The 24,497-nt window shown below is 36.2% G+C and overlaps 1 protein-coding gene across 1 annotated transcript in view; it reads left to right on the forward strand.

The window, feature by feature from the left end:
- Positions 1-24,497, forward strand: part of LOC102513647 (UPF0462 protein C4orf33 homolog) — a 577,478-nt gene that overhangs the window by 289,012 nt on the left and 263,969 nt on the right. Inside the window, exon 6 of the transcript XR_004313736.1 lies at positions 23,111-23,188. The gene's annotated coding sequence lies outside the window, so the exon portion shown is untranslated. The remainder of the gene's footprint in view (positions 1-23,110; positions 23,189-24,497) is intronic.

Below are 24,497 nucleotides of genomic sequence, written 5' to 3' on the forward strand. Positions count from 1 at the left end.
CAGACAGTATTTGATATCTCCCATCAGAGTGTGGTTTAAGCCCTACAGAGGAAAACACAAGAATAGCATAGCATGCTGTTCTTGAGATGCAGGATGAAGTAAGAACTAGCTGCTTGCTAATCCAATAAAGATTTAAAGTTGAGTAATAACCAAAATGAATTTTTAGTAAACATTCATTGAAAATAAAACCAAAGAAGTTACAAAAAGATAGCAAAAAAAAAAAATACTCCAACTTTAAATTTCAGCTTGCTTTAGATTTTTCATAAGATACTTGAAACTTTAACCAAGACTTAAAAATGAATCTTCCAGCTGAATTATTTACTCTATCAATATTTAATTTCAGTCAATTTAATTTAAATATTAGATTCCTCCTCACAAATTATCATGTATGGGCCCGTACATCTCCTGAGTTAAAGGATTATTTTGTATAAAAAATTATCTGTACTGGGTTGAATAGATGCCCCACCCCCCATTTCACTAGGAACCTGAGTTTGGGAATAGGGTCTTTGAAGTTGTAACCAAGTTAAGATAGTGTCATACTGGACTAGGGTGGGTTGTAAATGCAATATGACTGGTGTCCTTATGAGAAGGGGGAAATTTGTACATGGAAACACAGACACATAGAGGGGAGAATGCCACGTGAAGACTGAGGACGATTAGACTGATAGACATATAAGACAAAGAAAACTAAGAGTTGCTGGAAGCCACCAGAAGCTAGGAGGGAGGCATGGAATAGATTCTCTCTCAGAGCCACTCTAGAGGAAGCAACCTGCTGACACCTGATTTCAGACTTCTGGCCTCAAGAACTACGAGGGAAGAAATTTCTGATGTTTTAAGCCACCGAGTTTGTGGTACTTTGTTATGGCAGTCCTAGGAAAGTAAGGCATAATCACAGTTTGCAACTTAGTGGGGGAAGTTTGTTCTTTTTCTTCTTACTGAAAAATTTGAACCTAAATTGTAACTGCTGACATGCTTTGCTTTGGTTCTTTGAGTTGAATTTCCAATGTAATTCCTACTCTGAAAGTCAGAAGAGAAATAAATCAATTCCACTTCCTCAAGAACAATTATTATAAGAGTAGAGTGAAACACATATCTTAAGGTAAGCTAGAAGTTGAGAAAAATACAAAGAGAACTACAAACTGTGCAACCTTGGAATCAGGCTTTGAAGGCAGGAGATGCCTTCATGAAGCTACCACATGCTCGGTTCCTGCTGCCTGGTACCTTCCTTTGCTCCTCAGGTTTTAACACTAAGTTTGAGTGTTATCACCATTTTACCATCTGAGACCAATGGATCCCTTTTACTTTTTATCTTTTTAGTTCATGTAACAAGTATAGAAGTAAGAACAAAGGAATAGTGAAAACAACTCTATATGAAGTTTTAATGACTATTTAAACAGAGCAAACTCAAATTTTCATTCCATATTTTCTGGCTTTTGAATGTATATAAGCCTGAAATGGATACTGTCTTCTGAATGAAACTAAAGCTTATCAATTGTTACGCATGTACCTGGAACATATCTGTCTTGTAAAAACTGATTTCACATTCCAAATACGTTTCTAGTAGATCCTAGCTTATTATTATACCTGGTTTTTCTTGTACTTGCCTCACTGAAATGTATTACTAGAAGAACCTTTTGAAATTTTGACAGTGTAGAATGTTGCTGAAGTTGGCCATCTTCTTTGTTTTCTACTTGAGAAACATTTTCAGATTTATAAACACAAATTATAATGATCAACCCAATTGTTTTCATTTACATCATTTATTTTCTTTCAGTTACTTTTGTATATATATATAACTTCAGCATTTGTCCACCTATGAACTATAAAATCACAAAAGATGAAAGAATACTGTTACCTGTTCTTTTAGAAAAACAGGATGGTTCACATTTTTGTCTCAAAATATTACATGATGAAGTCCTTTCTGTTTAGTGACTAAGCAGATAAAAATACTATGTTTGTTTCTCTTTTGTCCTTAAAAATATTGTTCACTCTCCAATCTTGAATTTGAAAAAATTCATATAGAATATCATCATTAGAAGACTCATAGTCTGGGATTTTACTTTTATCATCAGTTTCATCATCATCATTCTAGACTAGAACTGCTGTTTGTTATTTTAGATTCATCTTCTGATTCATCTAATAATTGTGAATCATCATTCTCTGTCAATATCCTTCTCTTGCCAGTATGAGCAGAAAATAAAATTTCTTCATTCTGAACTGAACTCAATTAAAGCTAAAAGCAGACTAAAAAAAAAATTATGTCTCTAAGTCTTTTTTTTCCTACAGGATAATGATGTAACACTTTGGTCAACTCAATCTGAAAACTGAAGGATGATGCAGTAGTGATGATTTGTTTTACTGCTGCATCCTCCTCCTATATGATTCTACAATTTTCCTCTTATTTAAATCTTTCTTAGCACTGTTGCTATCAAAAATCAATGATAATTGATGAAACAAGGTGATGAAATAGCAAATTGTTTCAAGATAAAAAGTATCTTAGATTTATGAAAAGGTTGAATGGACCCATATTGTGATATAGAGTGGATTTTATTCCATTAAAAAAAGTAAATTTTCTCTTTCCTATAAAGTATCTAGCCCTTAATAGGCATTATATAAGCACTTGTTGTCGTTGTTGTTGTTATTATATTGCCCTGAAATCTGATCACCTAGTACTTCTAACCCTTGATTCTCATTGTGTTCATAGAGTCTCCCAAAACAAGTATCTCCTACTTAACAGCTATCCAGCTACATGAAGTTGGCTGTTTTGTCTCTTCCTTAAATTAAATAACCTCCTTGCTTAAGTTTTCCTCAAAATATCAATGTTTTCTCTCTCCTCATTACTCTGGTCACCTGCATCTAAATGTTTGACCGTAATTTGTTTGGCTTCTCAAAATCCAGTGTCTAACACTGAATTCAGTACTCCAAGAGTAGTCTAACCAGCCTAGAGTGGGACCATTCCCTCCTTTGACCCAAACATTTTTTTGTCCATCACCAAAGCTTGAGATTATATTATCTGTTTGGCAGACACAGCCCATTGTTGAATTTTACCAAAGTTACAGTTATAGAAAATCTTTGCATTTTTTCATCTTGCATGACTTCCAATATATTCCACATTCTAAGCTCCTATAGTTTTTAAGTAGGTTATTTTACATTTAATAATAAAAAATACGTTTAGTGCTTAAATTTATTTTTTTCATAGATTTTTTTTATTTAAAAAGAAATTCATATAGTAGAAGTTCTTTTTTTGGAATATAAAGTATGTGGTTTTTATTTTTAAATTTTCACTTATTACTTTTATTTATTTTGATCATTCTTTTTTAAAAAATTTTTTATTGATTTATAGTCATTTTACAATGTTGTGTCAAATTCCAGTGTAGAGCACAATTTTTCAGTTATACATGACCATATATGTATTCATTGTCACATTTTTTTCTCTGTGAGCTACCGTAAGATCTTGTGTATATTTCCCTGTGCTTTACAATATAATCTTGTTTATCTATTCTACAATTTTAAAATCCCGTCTATCCCGTCCCACCCTCCACCCCCTTGGCAACCACAAGTTTGTATTCTGTGTCTATGAGTCTATTTCTGTTTTGTATTTATGCTTTGTTTGTTTGTTTGTTTGTTTTGATTCCACATATGAGCAATCTCATATGGTATTTTTCTTTCTCTTTCTGGCTTACTTCACTTAGAATGACATTCTGCAGGAGCATCCATGTTGCTACAAATGGCATTATGTTGTCGGTTTTTATGGCTGAGTAGTATTCCATTGTATAAATATACCACATCTTCTTTATCCAGTCATCCGTTGATGGACATTTAGGCTGTTTCCATGTCTTGGCTGTTTAGAAGTTCTTGTAATTTCTATTTTATAGATAAGGGGAGCTGAATAAAGAAAGATCAGGTAACTTTCCCAGGAGAATATAACCAAGCACTGACAGAACTGTAATTGTTAACAAAAATAACTTCATTTACCCTATGACTTACCTTTATATAAATAGGTGTTGTTAGAATTCATATATTAGGTTTGACATTTGGCTAGATTTGATATCCCTTCCAGATTTATCTCATCAACTTGGCATCAATGTCTTCCTCTATTAAAATGTTGAACTAAAGAGGACAAGGTCAGTGGAGATTATCTGGAGAGCATCATTTTAAATATCTTTTTCCAAAAAGGCATGTGCCCATTAATTCCTAGTCTTTGCAATGGCCACTGAAGAAGTCCACATAAATGTTCTATAATTTAGCCCTATTACTCCACCTTGCCCACAGGAATATTTTGTGCAACTTTATCAGATCTCTATTGAAATACAGAAACACTATGTCTTAAGAATTTCTCTGACCTTTAAGAATGGCAACGTCAAAAATAAAATAGAACAAAATAAATCAAGAAGTCTATTCTTACTGAATCTAGTCAGCTTATAATTGTTACATTTTTAACCCTCAAAGATACTTTTAATGATCATCTCAAGAATCATTTCTAGTATCAACCTTAACTTCATCAGTTTATAGTGTGTAAATCATCTTCACTTTTTTTTAAACAATCTGAACTAATTTTGTCCATATCTAGTCATCTAGCTTCTTCCCATTCATTCTTCAAATCTTTAAGGGTTATCCCCTAAATATCCTGCCAAGACATCAGCCAGGCTAGAAATTATAGACTCATTTAGATTCTTGACTAAAGTCCCTTTGGCCATGGTTTTTGAAACAGATTTCTACTCTGAGATTACTTTGTCTGTTGGAGGAGTCAGAAACATAATACAAGATGAACATTTCTTTGACAAAAAAATTACGTCTAGTATTATGTTCAGGATTGTTCTTATTTAGGTAAATAAAACTTAATTCTAAGACTTCCCAATGTATGGATGTATTGCCTGATATTTGTTTAGTATGTTGCATTATATCCAGCATTTTTTAGTCTATATTTCCTCAGTTAATTCTGCTTACTCTGTCATTTCTCCTCCTCTTCTTCCGTCTTCTTCCTTCCTTCCTCTTTCACTTTTTTCTTCTCATTTCTTTATTTTGGCATCACTGTTTCCCTTTATTATTTTTTTTATACTCAGAACACATCTTAAATTGTCTTTTTTTTTTTTTTCTCCTTGGAATTTGTCTTACACCTAAGCTCATTTAGTTATAGTCTGTATTAGTTTTTTATTGCTGTTGTAACAAATTACCACAAACTTTGTGGCTTACAGTAACACAAGTTTATTATCTTACAGATCTGTAGTTTAGAATTTCAACACTGGCTGCACTGGACTTAGATCAAGGTGTAAGCAGGCTGGTACTTCTTTTTGGAGGTTCTGTGGAGAATTCTTGTCTTTCCCAGCTTCTGGAGGCTCCTTTGGCTTCCGTACTCCATGTTCATAGTCAACAATGGTAGACTGAGTGCTGTTCACATCATCTCCTTGACCTTTTTCTGTAGTTACATATGACTGTGACCGCAGCAAGGAAAAGTTCTCCACCTATAACAGTTCATGTGGTTAGATTGGGTTCATCTTGATAATCCAGAATAATACCTTCTTCTCCATTTAATCACATCTGAAAAATTCCTTTTGCCTACGTAAGACTGACATTATCACAGGTTGCAGGTATTAGGATGTGAACATCTTCTGAGACCATTATTCTGCCTACCACATAATCTTAAGTAGCAGGCCTGCATTCCTGTCTTGCTTATGCCTTACTTCCTTTGTATATTTTAAAAATATCTGATCATATGGAAGAAGAACAACTTGTGAAGATTTAGTGTTTATTAAGGCGCCTTCACCTTTCCTTCGTAACTGAGATAACATGCTCTTACTTGGTGGAAATCTTATTTTTGAATCTCAATCTTTTTTGAAATATCTTTCTATTAGAATCTCAGACCATGGTCCTAACATTTTTGAACTGTCTGTACTCTCAAGTCCAGAATTCTCATAAATTTGCAGTGATAATGTTTTCTCTTTCCTACGCCTAAACACAGTCAAACTTGAAAAATGAATTCTCATTGATTTGCTCAGATTGTGCTTAAACTAGTTGAGAATATACAATTGCATTTATATTAACTTTTCTGAACACATATATGGAGTGGTAATATATACAGTGATAAGAAATGTGTGTAGTAGAGAGATATTGTTTGGATCTTTCTCTCTGCATGTGGTGAAAGCTTGTGAATAGACAGGCCATGTGGTCAGATTTTTAACAGTGCTTTATTGGCCTCAATTATTTGTCTGCTTATTAAAGGAAATTATGCTACAGGCTGCTTTGTCTCTGTGAACCCGGAATGTTATGTTTACCATTTTTGTGCATATGCCATTAAATTCAGTGTTCCCAAATAGTATGTGTACATTATTATTTTAAAAAACATACATCATTAAATCCTACATCTCAAAGAAATTTTTCTCTGGAGTCCATTTCTGTTTCACCCATCCTTCTATTCACATTTTCTATACTACCTTGTCATATACCTTTAATTAGCTAGTACCTTTTTATATATTCACATCACATTTTTGCAAGGTAGATAAAAGAAATTGCTCTCAAGTGACGGGATTTTTACTTGCTGTGTTTCAGCTTAAAACATACTTTTCCCCCACAAAAACTAGTTTTATAAACATTTGCGAAGCTGACTGCATAAAGGAAATTGCTGACACAACTTAACTGCATCTATAATCGTGCAAATGATATGACTGCATGGGGAGAGCGAAGATGATAGAAGCAAAAATTGGGCTATATTTTCAAGTTAAGTCTCAGTATGAAAAAAGAGACTAATGCCGTTTAGTTATAATTTGAAGTATTTGGAATATTTTTACATTGTTGATACTTGGCCAGAGTGCTCCAAACAGAGATGTGTGTCTTACAGACCAAATGGGGCTGTGTGTATTTGCCTGTAGACTAAAGGTCTCTAATGATTTGAGAAGAGACAGAATATGCTGTGGTCTAGAAAAATTTACCTAACCTTCAGTTTCGTTCATTGGTTCCTTCCTTCCTTCCTTCCTTCCTTCCTTCCTTCCTTCCTTCCTTCCTTCCTTCCTTCCTATTTAAGGAATATTATAGTGCCTTTCTCTGTGGTGCCAGAGGGCTCATCATAATGTCTGCAAATTGTATATATATTTTAGACGGTTGTATTAGACTATTATATCTGCTTCATCAGACCTCTTTCCCTTTGTCTTTAATACAGAATCTATGAACATGAACAGTTTCTGCAGCTCCAGATATTTATCTGTTTTCACACTTTCCTTAAGTTAGGATCAGGGTTCTTTTGACACACACAGCTGTTTAAATCGGATATACTTGTTTAGTAAATTACTGCTTTAGTGTACTAGAGTTCTTCTCTTCCCTACCAGTATATCTGGAAGGCCTTTGTGTTTTGTTGGATCTGTAGTTCCTATTAGACAGAAGACCAGTCTTACCCCAGTCTTGCCTGCTTCCACTTACTGACTGTACGATTTACTACTTCTAAACCTCAGTGTTTAAGTCTCCGAAGTGATGAAGTGAAAGCCCGTTACCTCTAACCTGAGCTAACCTCACCTCCAAGATTGTTCAGCTAGGGTTCTAAGATGCTGGTAATACTGGTATGACTAATATTTATTGAATACTTAATTGTGTGCCAGGTACTCTTCTAAGTACTCTACTTGTGTGAAAGCCTTTCGTCTTTACCTAAACTATGAAGTGAATACTGTAATTTCCCATTCCATAGATGAGGAAAATGAGACACAGAAAGGTCAAGGAACTAGTCGTGGGTAACACAGCTTGGAAGTGTCAGAACTGGGATGTGAATGCAGAAATCTGGATCTAGAGCTCACTCGCATTACAACTCTTACCAGAATCCTTCTTTGGCAGCTAGGTACCCTTCCTGCTGGAGCCAGTCTTAAGATAAATCACGAAGTAGATGATGTTACTTCTACTCCAGAGGGTATTTCCCTTCCTACCCCAAGTCTGTCAAGTGCCTCATGCTGCCCCACCCCCATATCTAGAGCTTGTCACTCTAAAACTTTTCCATGTACTGAAGATGTATGCACTTCTTATGTTTCCAACCTTGAGTGTTGTTTCTTTAGGATTCTGCTTTTACGTTGAAAAACTGATAAGCAAATTCAAAGCAAGGGCAAAACAACATGTTTAATGGGGAGAGATATTTCAGGAAGAAAAATATTTTTCTCTGAATCTAAATTTGAGTATGTAAGTGGCTACCTATGCGATTAAGCATATGACTGATGCACTTCTGGGTCCTTTTGACACACACCAATAGATTAAATTTTTTTTCATGTTTCTTTCTGCTGCCCAATAAAACCAGAAATGGATGCCAAATGCCTGCCTTTTACATCCTGAGTTTTCCTAGAATGTTTTAAATTTCATCTGGATCTTTGTGCTGCATTAATATGTCCCTGTAAAACAGAAGAGTATTATTTTAAAAATGCACTTCTTAGAGTCATAATTAGGAATAAAGATAAAAATTAAGAAATTTCAACTTTAAGTTACAGTATCTGTAAAAAGCCAAGACAGAAAATTTTATTAAAGTTATTTTACTGAATTAAGACCTAAGAAGAGTTATAGTTTTAAAAAAAAATGTAATATACTTTTAGTTTTTGAGCCTTGCTAATTGCAAGCTCACTGAAACACAGTATTAAAAACTCTCACAAAAGTGTTTGATTTATACCATTCTTGTTTTGCCAACTTTGTGGCTAGATAATCCTTTAGAGACAATTTTGAACTATTTGAACAAGCCTACTCTGAGATCATGTGTAAACAATTTATTTATATGTGATTATACCGTCCACACTATTTTCTGTTCCTTTGCTCTTTATTTTTCCAGAGGATTATAGCAGATGTTTTAGATTTTGTGAGAAAGGTCAGGTTGTTCTCTTCTCTCAATTGCCATGAGGAAGAATACCAATGAAAAGCTATTTGTTATATTATGCTTAGGTAGTTGCATTTATCCTCTCGAAAATCAAGTTTACTTTGGAACAGTTATGGATGAAGTAATGGCTGCATTACTTAAACTGTGAAGAGTAAAAGCTCTTGATCCATAGTAGAAATAAAAATTGAAGTGCTTCCTTAGTACCTTGTGCCTAACTTTGATCTTGGCACTATTCACACTAATCACATTGCCCGTCTCCTTGTCTATCCCCCCATTACACTGGGAGCTCCTCAAGGCAGGCGTTGTATTTACACAAGGGAGTATATATCTGGCTAAGCATGGGACTGAGGACACCACAAGATATTCATTCAGTGTTTGTTTTGTTTTTAAGGAATAAATGAATAAATGGATTCTGGGCCATTTCAATTAGTAAGTCACATTTATTTTTCTAGCAAACAATAGATACCCATCATGGGGTGGGCAGTGCAAGATATATTCACAGTGTGTTTGTGTGTATGTGTATATATAGAAATAAAGCATAAACTGTGAGAAGGATGGTGGTTTCATAGAAGTATAATATAATATGTAATTTAATACACACAAATGTAATATAGTAATATAATAAAAGTGTTTGGCAGATTTGGGTGGAGAGAGCACCTATTTAGGTTATCATTTTCTAAGAAATTAGAAAATGAAGGCTTGATTTTATATATCCTAGTGAAGGCTTGGTGTAGTTTTTATTTAATGACTTTTGAGTATTTTTAGCAATGAGAGAAAAATCAATCTTTGAGGGCCTGTTGTGTTTTGGGGGACGTATAGCTAAGAAATCAGTGCCAGTTAACTCTAAAGATGTATTTCCAGTGGTTCTGTTGTAGTTCAGTTGCTCAGGAAGAAAATCATCCTCAATTGGTTAAGGGGCTGATACCTCACTAACAAATGTATATCTTGGGATTTCTATGTCTTTGCTTTAGCCTAACTTAGTCTAACTGGAGTAAGCCTAACTTAAGTCATCTTGGACGAGATTTATACCTCCTACCAGCAAGTCATTTGTTACAAAAGGAAGGAGCAATGTAGGCAGCCTACAGAAAATGTTCAGTTTAATTTATAAATTTTTACTTAGTTTTTTATTAATAGAGGTAGTCCTTGCTAGTATTCAGAATTCAACAGGAATGACTGCTAGTGTGGAACAAGGAATGGCATGATGATTAATAGAAAAACTAACAAATCTTATTGACAATTCCCCAACAATTTTATTGTGTCTTCAATAGTACATACCATCCTTATTTGTAATTGTATTTTTTTTTTTTTGATACTTGTCTTTCTCCACAACTAAACAATGAACTCTTTAAAGGCAGAGTCCTCTTTATCTCTTTATCACTAGTACTTAGCACAGTGCCTGATTGATTGAAAGGATGCCTGAGGTAAGATAGGACAAGAATATAGTTTCTATTGACAACCTGCTTAAAATTAAACTTAACTTTTGTCTAACACAATCATCTCTGATCATCAGATTATTGGTTCTAATTGGTATGCTGGGCTAGCAATGATCAATGCTGCACTTCGTGATACAATTTAAATGTTGTCAGGTCATCTTAAGGTGAGGTCTATAAAAATTAAGGGGTTCTTAAAACCTGAAGTAGTTCAGACAAACCATGGCCCATTGATCAGTGATCTTTCCTTACTCCCATAGAAATTTAGTTTGAGAGGTTCTTTGTCCAGTGAACTGGCACACGCTACTCTTCTTTCACTTTAATCAATATTATAGTAAGTTCTGATCTGTGAATTCACAGATCAGAACTTCAAGTCTACTTGGCTTTCATGCAAGTGAATCCTGTAAGTTCTGTGTGTTAGCTTGATGACTATAAAATAACCACTGACAACAGATGGAATTACAACACAGATACCTTAGCCATTATCACCTGACTTTTTTAAAAATAAGATTAGGTTACTTCATCTTATTTACCTGATACAGGACAACTGGATCTCATGCTTTTTTTTTTTTTTTTTTTTTTTTTTCCGTGAGAGAAGATATTCATGAAGAAGTAGGTCTCCAAGGACTTCTATCATTAAAACTTTGGTAGAAATGACCAAAAATCATGGCATTAGAAGGTAATACCATATGAGAAAATTATTTATCTGTAGTTTCACAACAGCATTCCTGTCATACTTTTCTCTGTCTGCGCTAGCGTGGCTCAGATTTTGAATATACATTTTCCTGAGTCCCTTGCCAGCTGGCTTGATGCTATGTTCTAGCAATAGGGGATATTGTTAAAAAATCAGAAGGCTAGAAATTGGGGAAACTTCCTGTTTCAGGCTTCAATGACATTGCAGTTGACAGTCCCTGGAATCTTCTGGGAGTTTCTGTAGCAGCAGAAGTGGTGGAGTGATTCTGGATGCCAGTAGCTTGGACAGAAAAAAACATTTTTTCAGTAGTTCCTACCCAGTTCCAGGTGGCACATATTTGACAGATCTGGAACTGACTGCGACAGTGTCTCTAAAGTGGAGTAGCAGGTACAGACTAGTGGGTTCTGGCCTGGAAGGGTTAACAGGCTCTGATTTTACCTCTCCTTCTCCTTTTTCTTCCAACCCTTCCAACATAACTCATTCCTTATATTAACTTCCTTCTGTTTGATATACCTAGAGTGCATTATGTTTTTTTCAAGCAAACATTGTCCTTTTAGGTTTCTTTAGATTTCTTTATATTTCTGTTCAGTGAACAAAAAATTACCAAATACTAATGTGTAAAATGTGTACAAAGATGCATGTATAAGTATGGCTGAATTTGTGTTTGTTTTTGGAGAATGGATCTCCAGACATACTTTTGAGTCATTTATATTATAAAAACAAAGCTCAGATATGACTGTAATGTTTCTTGGTTCTCTCAATGGTAATATCTAACGTTCATCACTGGATTGTGAACTTTGGGGGGAATGGGAACTGTAACTTTACTTATTTTTGTATTCCTAGAAATTAACTTAGTGGCATAATGACACATTTCCCTTTTTAATCCATTCTCAGACTACAGCCATTGCAGTATATAGAGTAAATCTCCTCTTTACTACTTAAGATCATTCAGTGTCTCCTTACCAACCTTAGAATAAAATCCAAATTTTTTAGAGTGGCTTGCTTGGATGTTTATATTTTGAGCATTGTTTACCTTTCCAATGTCATCTCTTGCTTCTTGATCAGACTCTTCAAACTTTTTGTTCCACCTGAACTGAACACCTTATAGTTCTGCCAAAGTCGCACACTATGTCTCACCTCTGGGTATTGTCATACAGATGACCCTTTAAATCTGAACACTGTCTTCTCTTATTTTCCAGTGTTTTTTCCATATGCATACCTCAGTTTTCAGCTTTTTAATTATTGGTTTTTCTTCATACTTTCCCAAGTCCCCCAGTCTTGCTTAGAAACCTTTCTAAATACTCAGTGCATTCTTTTCCTCCTTTATCATAGCATAACATACTGTTTTGCAATTTCCTGCTTAATTATATCACAGCATGTTCAATAGGACTTTTTGTTATGCAGGGATACCGGCTAAGTTCCTAAAGTTGAAGAAAATAGGTACACCTGCATTCTCAAGATGCCAGAAATCTGTTTCCAAACTTACCATGCTTTCCAAACTTTTCTGTAATCCTCACTATCATTCCTGCTAACCTTTAACCAACCTATATAAAGAGAATTTTACACATTCAGAGGAATTGGTTGAAACAGGAAAGCCAGTGAGAGATAGTGTGACATAGACCCAGAGAAAGTGCTTTGGATTTTTATTTCTTATTTGGCAGAGAGGAAAAGGGGCTGTCTTTCTATCTTTAAGCTGAATAAGAAAGTGTGATGGTTGAGTTTATGTGTCAACTGGACTGACCACTGTGCCCAGATATGTGATCAAACATTATTCTCAATGTTTTTGTGAGATTGTTTTTGGATGAGATTAACATTTAGATGGGTGGATTTTAAGTAATGCAGATGGTCCTCTATACTGTGGGTGGGCCTCATCAAATCAGTTGAAGGCATAAGTAGAAGAATAGACTGACCTTCCTCAAGCAAGAGGGAATTCTGCCATCAAACAATTTTCAAGTGTGAACTGCAGCATTGGCTCTCCTGAGTCTCTAGCCTGTTGACTTTTAGACTAGAACTACAGCAACAGTGTTCCTTGGTCTCCAGTCTGCCAGCCCACCCTGCAGATTTTGGATTTACCAGTCTCCATAATCACATGTGGCAATTACTTAAAATCCATCTATACATACATAAATATGTATGTATTTATATATTCATCATCTGTTGGTTATACTTCTCTGGAGAACCCTGATTAATACCAAGGAGTATCATGAGTCTGAATGTACCTGCAAGCATGGAAGACTGATATTTTATTCATTGCCTAAATGTTTGCTGAGCTTCACTTGTAAGCTCACCCTGAAAGTAACAGAGTGGAGCACAGTGAAAGAGTTCTTGTGCAAGGATGTCACATGGTTTCTCAAGATTAGGGCCATCGATGAACAAAAGACCAATGCCAACTGCTTTCCTGGAGCACTCTGAAGGCAGGATGTTGCCTGGAGCAGCCTCCTATGGCAAGAGGAGCTGACAGGGCATCAGTGTTACAATGTGAATTTCCCTTTGTTCGGTGGTGGCAAGTATGCATGAGGCGACTATGGCTGTGGAGACACTGTAGAAAAGAACCAAGCTCAAGAGCTGTCTTGAAGGCACCCTTATCCAGGCAGTACACTGATAGAATAAGGGGATCCAGTCAGTACGAGATGATGTGATGTACTGTTAGGGGACAGATCCTCCTGGGGTCACCCAGCCTACACTTGTGCGTCTCAAAATGCCTGTCATACAGGATTCCTGCCACACAAGAGTAGATTATGATAGTATCACATAAAACATTTGTTTTCTTTCCTATTTTTACTCTTACAAATGAAATGAGCCAGAAGCACCATGAAGACAAGGAGTAAGAAAACACCCTCTGCCTGCAGGATAGGTCCCTAGCCAAAGTCAGGCCTGTCCCAGTGGTAGGATGGTAGGCCAAGTGTTTTGTATCGCATACCATGAAGTTAGCCCACTGTGAATTTAGGAGGCACAGTGCAAATAAGACCTCACACTTCTGTCACCAGTTTTAAATCTGAGGGTTTATCCAAACCATTCTCTGTTTCAAAATTTGTTAGAAGGACTCATAACTCACTGAAAGATGTTATAGTCAGGGTTACAGTTTTTCCAAGGTAAAGAATACAGATTAGAACCAGCCAAGAGAACAAGTGTATCAGGAAGAGGAAAAGTACCAGAAGTAGAGATTCTGCTGTCCTCACCCCTTGGAGTTGTGACATTGTTACTTACTTAGCATCGATGTGTGTCAGTACCTGTGGAGTACTGCCAACCAGGAAAGCTCACCTGAGCCTTGTTGAGAATTTTACCTGGGGCTCCATGGTTGACTGTCCAGGTGGCTGACTATAATCTCCATCCCTTCTGTGTGGCCCAAAGCCCTCATCATAAGTCACATTGTTAGGTGACCTGGTGGCCAGGGTCCCCATGTATACCCAGATATTCTTCCTACACCTCTCAGATGAGGCAAAGGCACGACCTCTCTTTGGGTAAGGTTATATTTTTTGCTGCACAAATGTGAATTTTGATTTAAGAATTTCTGATCACCAAAAGGGACATGTAAATAGAACATGTTTGAATAAAGGCATTCCTTGAAACCAGTTTTTTACATCTACTGAATTTAGACTTAATAATCCAGTTATGCATATATGTCTTCTCAACTGGAAGTGAGCTCTGTGAAAGCAGGGATGATATCTTTCTTTTCTTCACAGCCCAGCAAGCTATAATTAATACAGACCCTGAAGAAATATTTGTCTAATAAGTGAATAAAGACTTACCACAAAACTCTTAGTAGACCCATCACTGCAGAGCTATACTGATATGATATAGGTGCCCCTGATGATTGTGATAGAGTTATAAATGGTCAGAGCCTCAGTGATAAAGCCATCACCTTCAGTCTAAATAGAATAAAGAGAAAGAAGACTCTGGTATTCTGCTTACTACCTTATTAGCCTTCTGGGGGTGGCAAACTATCCAGGAGTTACTAGGGTGACAACAATTGCTTGTAAGTTTTAAATACAGACTTTGTCTTTTTTTTTTGTTTGTTTGTTTAAAACAATTTATGATCAGAGCCAAGCAGTTAATAACATAGGATTTATGTCCTGAAAGCTTCAAAAGATGGGTAGTGATGCTCTGGAAGGATTATTTCAAGATGGCTTTAAGCCAGTATATGTGTGGTGCAGCATGACAAATACGTTCCAAAGTTTTAATACCATTAGTTTTAATGCTGACATAGGATGACAGATTGTAAAGTTTTAACAAAAAGGATATTTTATGACTAAGATTCATGAATAATGCCTTTTCTTTTAAATAAACTTTTGATTTTAGAAAAGTTTTAAATTTATAGAAAAGTTGTGAAGACTGTACAGAGTTCCACATACCCTGTGCCAGATTTCCCTTATTATTAAGATCTTAGATTAGTATGGCACACTTGTCACAGTTAATGAGCCAATATTGATATATTACTATTAATTAAAGTCCATACTTTATTCAAATTTTCTTAGTTTTTACCTAATGTTCTTTTTTAGTTCCAGGATCCCACATTACACTTAATTATCATCTCTTTAGGTTCCTCTTGGCTGAGACAGTTTCTCATACTTTTTTTTTTTTTCTTTTTAATAGTCCTTGACAGTGTGGTCCAACTATTTTGCAGAATGTCTCAATTGCGATGTGTCTGTTATTTTCTCATGTTTAAACTAGGGTTATACATTTTTGGTAGGAAGACCACAGAGCTAAAGTGCTATTTTCATCACATCATAAAAAGGCTGCATGCTCTCTGCATAACTTATCACTGTTGCCCTTTGTGATCTTGAACACTTAAGTTTCAAAGCGTGTGGAGAGAAAATCACTATGTGCAGTGCACTCTTAAGAACTTGTTATGCTTCTCCTCTTTGAGCATGAATTAGCCACATGAATTATTTGGGATTTTTCTAGATGGAAGATTTATCTATTTTCCTCCATGTATTTATTTAGTAATTTATTAATATGAGTATAGACTCATGGGTATTTATAGTACATTTTAAGTTATAATCCAATCCTATTTTAATATGTTGCCCAAATTATTTCATCTTTAGAGACTGCGACCTCTTCCGATTGCCTTTCATGTCCATTTGACATATCTCTAACATGATGTTTTTTATTGAATACTTCCTTAATTTTGGCACTACAAGAAGTTCCAACTCATCTTAACGTATTTCTTGCCCCAGTCCTGGAGCTCCAAGGAGCCCTGGTTCCTTTTACTGGAGAATACTCTCATAAACCAAGTTTTTTTGTGCTAGGTGTGCTTATTGTTGCTTCAAACCTTCTTTCCTTGCTGAAGATAATCTAATCCAAAGTGAGAAACATGACCTTACCTTCTGCCATCTATTTACTAACTTTTCCGATTCCTGTATAGTGGTTTCAGCATTGCTAACCCATACCCCCATGGAAACAACTTTGTTAGCCAGATTACAGTGCTTATATATACTCCTTCTGCCTTTTTTCTTGTGATTTCTATGCTTTTGCAAAGTTACAGAGTGAGCATGTTTTCTCCTCAGCCTCTTTAGTGAGATTATTTCATACACTTTTGATAGGATTAGATCCTTTTTGTCATAGTCCATCCTGGAATACGAGGTACTCCTAAATGAGTTTGCCTATGTTTTATACATTACATTTTACTCCTTGTGCTGTAAATTTCTATGGGTTTTGACAAATGCATAGTATCATATAACCAGTGTCACAGTACCATACTGAATAGTTTTATTGCCTCCGCAACTCCCATGTGCTTCACTTACTCAGTCTTCCTCTTTCCCCAACTCCTGTTCTGTTTGCCATTCCTATAAATTTTGTTTCCCATAATGTCATATAAATTGGGTCATGTAGTATGTAGCCTTTTCAGACTGGCTTCTTCTACCTAGCAATGTATATTCAAGAGCACTCCCTTTTTATATACTTTATTCCACACAAATAAAGTCTCTATATTTTTTCCATCGGCATTTAGGAAGAAATTTTATCTTGGGGGACATAAACCAGCTCAAAGAAATGTAAAACACTATGAAATTCAGCCTATGCTGAATATCTTCATGTTGCCCTTGAAAATCTACTTTTCACATTTCTCTTCTATATTCCAGTCTTGGAAGGCTGACTTGTGTGAAGTTCATTAATAGGCTTCTTTGCCCTCTGATCTTGATTAGATTGAGCCAATGGGTAGTCATTGGGGAAGATCAAGGGGAGGTGGAGAGCAAGGCTATAATTTTACTATTATTGCTCCCTCTCTATCTAGCATCCTAATTACATGCCTTAAAGGTCACAGTTCTACACAAAGTGTACCTCACCACAAAGTTTCTCTTTCTGGTTTCTAGTAATCATCCTATGCCCTTTTCTCCTGAAACCTAATAAGAGGTAAGAGGACAATGGTATTGCAGTATCTCTTTTGGTTTTCCTAAACCATGCCCTTTATTAAACCTTTTTTGAATTACCCTACTTTGAATATACCACATCTTTACTGTTGGGATTCTGACTGATGTGTAACCTGATCCAGGCTTAGCTTCATGAATAACCAGACTTAACTGTAAAACATACCTCCCCCCAAAATACAGGAAGACACGTTGTTTTACCCCATACATCTATGCATGCACTTTACTCCCTCCTCCCTGCACTCAGAGATCCAGGATCATGACCAGGGTATTAACTGAGAGAGAGGCTAGAACACTAGTCTCATCTTGGGCTCTACCCTTCAGCATGCATGTGTCTTATTCAGCATGCATGTGTACTATTGGCATGATGTCAACAGAGTGGGCATAGTGTGTGGAATTAATAGACAACATTCCTGCAGACTATATTATGACAAAGAACCGAAAAGTTAGCATAGCCCTAAGGCATTTCTGTGAATGTGTACTGCTATCCTTGCCATGTAAATGCAAATTTATTCTAATCCTCCCTGATGCTATGTGTCAGGAAAAAGACATTGTGCACATTAGTGTCACCATACTAGATGTCAGATGTCTTGTTGATGTGCTCCAAAAAATCCACATCTGGCAAAGCAGGTTATGATTGGGGCCATCAATTAGTTAAGCATATCTTAAATAGTCTATCATTCTTTACTAAGATTAATCCTTTTTCTTTGTAGGAATTCTAAAAGATTAACTAAACAGTTCTATAATGGGTGCCATCACCCTGTATCCTAAAGCCTTTGATGATGGCATTGAATTCTGCAATTCTTTTCTATTTGAGGTATCATTTCTAAATTACTACCTTGGCTGGTGTGTGTGTGTGTGTGTGTGTGTGTGTAGCTTTCAGGGATTTCTATTTAATTCTTCCTAATATAATGAACTCTGATCTACAAATATGAATACAAAACCAGTGTGGGTTCAGCCTGCTTCTAAGTGTATCTATCTCAAATACATATTCAGTGACTGGGAAATAATTTCAGGATGTGTTTATGTGTCCATCCTGTTCTTTGTGAGTCAGATTTGGACCAAAACTCAAATTTTCACCTGGCCTTCATAAGCTCTCATTCTATACCAAAGACAGTAGCAGTTTGGATCTTCTGGCATTAATGTCATCTCAGACCTCAGAATGTATTTAACATACTTTGTAACATGGATATCCTCTCTTCTCCAGTTCACTGTTATGGCAAATGAAAACATTATACACTTGCAATTACATAGCAGGGGTGTTTCTCAAATGGAATGGACCTTCCCTTTAATCAGTGAATTCTGAATCTGTAAAGTGACTTAGATCCGGAACTGGTTGTGGGACTAAAATTGTCAGTTGTGGTAGTTTCTGCAAGTCCTGTGATCATCAGCTCTTAATTTTTATGCCCCCATAAATTAAGTAACACCCATTAAGCTGTCAAGCTATCTTCCCCCTGGAGCAACATGATATATTAGCTGTTACTACAGATAACTTGGGTCAAGATACTCTGATTACTACTCTCGCCTTAATGCCAATTTGATAATTATGTTCACATTGCCTCAAGTGGCTAAGTTCTGCCAGCACTAACACTTAGGAATCTTAACATTATCATTGATTTTAGGGAGCTCACATTAATGTCAGTGTTTCCCACTTCCTACCAGCCTGCATAGGTCAGCTACTACCGAAGATGCCAGTGCTTCCCTGTGAATTCCTTGTTACCTTAATAAAGGAAATGTCTCCTGGGTCTTCTGGATCTTCCTGGAGAATATAGTCTAATGGTTTATTTTCAGATCTTACATAATGTATCCATTCTAACAATCTTCCTTCCCTGTGCCTTTGATCCTTTCTTTACAACTATGTTAAAGAAATTCCAGAATTCCCAACTTGTTCAAGTCAGATATTTTCAAGTCCAGGCATGAGGAAGCCATCTTAGCAAAGTGTAATGATCAACTCTGAGGGTCCAGGCAAGGGAAGCAGTTTTCCTCCAGGAAGCGTTGAAAGGAGCAACTTCTTTTGGCCGGGAGAGTGAGAGTTGAGGTTCAAGATTCTCAGAATCCTCTACCCAAAAGTTCCCATCCCAGGTCATAGGCTCCCATTATTTTCCTTCAAAGCCTGTAATAATTTGACAGAGGAGATTTTTGAGAATATACTTTTAGTCTCCTCTGCAGCTATGTCACTTTTATAATTAGATCCCAAGCTTGATTTCCTGCACATTGCACCCTGAAGCTACAGAAGACAAGAATTACTCTGAAGCTTCATAGAAACTTATTGGCTTTTATAATATTCCTTTAACTGGCGATTAGCTGTCCTGAACCTGTCATTTTCTTTTACCACAACCCCCAAGCCATAAAGAGCAGCTGCCCTATACCACAATTCTCTCAATTATTATTGCTCCCATATCAATCACATGCAACTTTATTAATTGTGATACCGCTCATTCTCATGAAATTACTCACTTATAAGAGCAGCAGAGTCTCTCAGATAGTCTTGAGACAGTGTGATTATCTATTTAAAAAAATCCCACCTTGAGGATTAGCTTGGCAGGGCCACTTTTGATACCAATTATCTTAGCCTGGATTTTCTAGTGAAATAGCCTGAGGCAAAGCATTCAGAGTTAAACATTAATTCATTAACTAACTAGTTAATTAATTAGACTTTTTAATCCCAGAGCAGTAAGAGTGAGGGGAAAAAAGAAGTAAAATAGAGAAAGATCAAATACAAGCTAGTGTCTAACTTAGGTGACCATATTGTTTTACAGGAAAACGCTACACAGCCAGTCGCTTGGTCACACGCGATGTCTCTGGAGAGATATTATGATACTAGTGTAATTTTTGTAAGTTCGTTGTGTGGTAGGGAGGCTGAAGACTTTATCTACTGGCTCCTCCTTGTCTTTGTCTCTCAATGTCAGAGTTCACCTTATAGGGCATTAATTCCCTTACACTTTGAAATTATGTTTCCCATCCTCTTTGGGAAATCAGAGAGATTTAATGCCATGTGTTACGACTCTTCAACTGAGCATAGAAATTGTGCTAGTAAATAAATCCTCCTTGGATTTATTCAGATAGGAGTTGGGCATTGCAGCTGCTCTGCTTCCTGCCAAGGGCAGGGGTGGGAGGGTTGACCTGATACAGTTCAGGCCATAACCCAGCTGTTGTTACTCCATTCTCCATCTCTTTACGTAGTGACAGCTAGGGCTTTGTGCTGAGCAACTATCGGAGGGTACGGATGGCAGGTGGGAATGAGGAAATCTCTGGGGACACATAAATTAGATCTCATACAGTACTGAAACGGAACACTACTAAGAAAGTAATCAATGTAAAAACTACAGTAGCAACAAATTATTTTTCCTTTGCATCTCTTCCAAACTGTCTTTCCTAAATTATAACATTAGCTATTAATTGCATATTTATTGTATACCAGGTATTCTGATAAGCCTTTTTATATATTATCTCATTTCATTTTTTCAACAATGTAAGAAAGTCCCTACAATTGTTACTGAAACTTAGGTCCTGCTGCTTGTCTCTTGAAAGCCAATACTCAAGAGGCCGGTGTTGGTAGAAAGGAAAAGTGTGCTTTATTCTGAAGTCTGGCCACTGGGGGAGAGGGCAGACTCATGTCCATAGGTCAGCTGTTCACCCTCCCCCGGCTGATTAGTGGGCAAGAGCTTATAAAGGGGTGTTTCAGGGGTGTATGGTCAGAGGGGGTGTATGCTACATGCGGAACCGCACAGTCAGCTCTGATAGTCATCTTGAAGTTAGTCATGCACTGGTCTGATCAGCATCATCTTGGTTTTTTTAAGTACAGTTAATCTTCAGTTCCAGGGTTGGTTTATTCCCATTTCTTTGAGGCCAGTTCTTGGAATAGTGGCAGCTTATGTCATGACTACTGTCTGGTCATTCCACCTGATGGGAGTTTCAGTATCAACAAAACAGCTCGAAAGGTATGGCTCAGATTATTATCTGCAGCCCTTAAGGAAGGAACTAAAGGTCCTTGATTTTGTTTAATGATGAAACTATTACATTGTTTTGCTTGACTACTTCTCTTTGTTTCTGTATTTTCTTATTTATTTGATAAAACTGAAGTTTTTCTACAGACAAGAGACAGGCAGAGGACGTTGTAGGGTAGTCTGCCCTGGGAAGGCCTTGTAGAGAGTATTGCTCTGTTACCCAATTGCCATCTATATAGAATGAAATTAAGACTTAGAGAGATGAAGGAACTTGCCCAAGTTTGTCTAGCTAGGAGGCAGTGACGCATGGGAGAAATCCCAGCCTAGCTAGTGGGCCTCCAGGTAGTCTTTGGCAGAGACGTGAGCAGCGCATAGTGGATCCTGTAGCTCTTGTTCACCTTTTGCAGTTTTCATCTTTATCTTGGTATAAGAACCTACCTAGACAGTCTTAATATAATAAGGTATATAATATAGTAAGGCAAAATTAAGATAACAACATTACTTACATCATAGTTGTGACATATAAATAAAGTGATAACTAAATAAATTAATCCAAGAGGAAAGCTTATTATATTTTATTAACTTTTTTTTATTGATTTATAATCATTTTACAATGTTGTGTCAAATTCCAGTGTAGAGCACAATTTTTCAGTTATACATGAACATATTTAGTTTATTTTTGATAAATAGTAAGAGTTCAATACGAGTTAGCTATTACTACTATTATAATTGACATTATTATTACCATTAAATTTGACCATTTCTTTTGCAAAAAAATTCTAACCACAATATATGGGATGGAAGATAAATAAGGTCATTCAGAACGGTTGGTGCTTCTTCTACTTAGTGACTGATATAAGCAAATATAGATATTTCAGTCCTGAGAGAGGATATCATATTGTCCTGCCTGTTCCCTCCCTGGTCACTCCTAATTTGCCTCTATTTTTTTTCCCCTGAATCTAGAACTTTCTTGTCTATTTTACAGATCCCTGTCCTCTGGTCTTGAGCTTTGTCTCTGTTCCCATCTTAGGACCTGCTTTCTGGGCTCTTTCTGCTTGAATGAAATTGGGGACTCAATTCTGACCATGTTGCCCATCAGAACATAACCCTTCTTGGTACTGGCTTTTGCCTTGACCCTCTTCTCTTGAGGTTTTCTTCTGTGTGCACTGACAGACTGTTCTTTTCCTCTGTAATCCTGGTATCAGCAGAGAGAGGGTCACCCTGTCATTTCCCAGGCATCTACTGTACACCTACATTTTGACCAGCAGCTTCTAGACTCCGAGCCTTGCACTGAGCACTTGATTAAATGATTAAACCTGTTTTAGAAAAGAATCTTGAGTTTAGAACTACACCAGTCCTGCTTGGTAATCTCTGCATGCCCACGTAGTTATCCAGGAACACAGACCTTGGGCCCTTAATAGGGTTGTCAGATTTAGCAAATAAAAATACAAGAACCACAAACATGAATTTCAGATAAATGAGAATTTTTCAAAGTATAAATTATGTCCCAACCATTGCTTGAGACATACTTACACTAAGAAGTTATTTGTTGTTTATCTGAAATTCAGATTCAACTGGAGTCCTGTATTGTATCTGGCAGCCTTACCATGGAATGCCACCTCCTGTCACATGTATCTCCAGAGACAATCATTTAGGTCCCTGTTACCTGACAGCAACTGAGAAATAGTCATTCCTCTTATAACTTACTTTTATCCTGGTCTTCACTTTCTACCTCCTTAGGGTGAAACTATCCTAGGGTGACCTTACGTCTTGTTTTATGTGGAAAGTCTCACTTTATTTCTGTTGTCTTGGCCTAATTGCTAATAATCCTCTTTCCCTTTCAGAAATGTCTTAGTTTGGATGATACATTATATGGTCATGGATGCCTCATTCCATCCTTTGATTTCCTGCTGAACCTGTTAGTAAGTAAATTTTCAGCTTTTTTCCCTCAAAGTCACACTGATCTCCAGAAGGTGCCACCATTTTGACTAAGCCTTATGTCACTCCCACAAAGCAGCAGGTCACACTGTGCTGCTTGAATTAACATAGACAAATAAGTGACCCCTGAACAACCATTATTAGTTACAGGATAACTTTCTGTACTTGTTACGATGTGTACAGAGAGCAGGAGAACTGAGCAAATGTTTGATGAATTCAGTAAATATGAGTGATTAACACAGATAAGTCAAGTGAAAAATATGCAAACACTGTTTGAAAGTTTTTAGGTAATTTACACTTTCCTTTGTAAATACATGATGAAGATGATGTCTATATATGATACATAGCAGCAATTGATTAGACTACATTTTTAGAGCCATTGTGTGGAAATAAAATGATTTTTTTTAATCTTGCCTTAGGTTACTATTTCCATTTCACAGTGTCGACCAGACACAATTCTTGTATCAAACAATAAAACATCCAGTCAAAGAATAAAGTTGCAATTTTGTTTCTGTGAAATGTCAAATCACTTGAATGATTGATTTTCCCCCTTGATTTATCCATTTATATTTCATATTCAGGTGTACATGTGTTTGAGGAGAGTCTTAGAGACAGACTTTTACGTATACCCATAGCAGTACGCTGCTGAGTCAAAATCACCCTTGTCTTTTATAAGCATTACATAAATAGAGTCAGGGCCCATCAGAAACCAAAACAACTGTTTCTATCTTTTAACAAACTAATAATGGACAAATGCTACTCTTAATTACATGAGTTTTTACATGTATTGATTTCATATAATCAAAAATATGAAGAGTGTTCAGAACAGAAGGAAAAAGAGCATCTCTCAGTAAGAATTTTATATTGTAAGAATATTTATTTCTAAATATGTCTTTCACTTAAATACTAAAAAGTTATTTAGAACTTACTAGAGGAAAATAAACATGTCATTTTATTTCCTTTGTGTTAAGTCATCCAATATAAATAAATGAAATACATTATTATATCTTAGCAACCATGATTGGATTTTATTTTTAGATGGTAAAATAATAGTTGTCTTATTAAAGCTAAATCAAAGGCTCTTTAGGAAAGCTTAATTTGAAATATTGCTGCTAATTTCATTGGTATTTTAAAGACCTCCAAGGAAAACTGCTAATGTTTTATGAATATTTAGAAATATGCAGATACTTCAAGAAGAAAAATGGGAAAAAAAGAAAAATGTATAATGTCATGCTTACTTCACTAGTGAAGGCATCAGTAGGAAAATTCCACTGGGCTGATCTTATGAGGAGC

Source organism: Camelus ferus, chromosome 2, assembly GCF_009834535.1.
Source record: "Camelus ferus isolate YT-003-E chromosome 2, BCGSAC_Cfer_1.0, whole genome shotgun sequence".
Classification (NCBI taxonomy): domain Eukaryota; kingdom Metazoa; phylum Chordata; class Mammalia; order Artiodactyla; family Camelidae; genus Camelus; species Camelus ferus.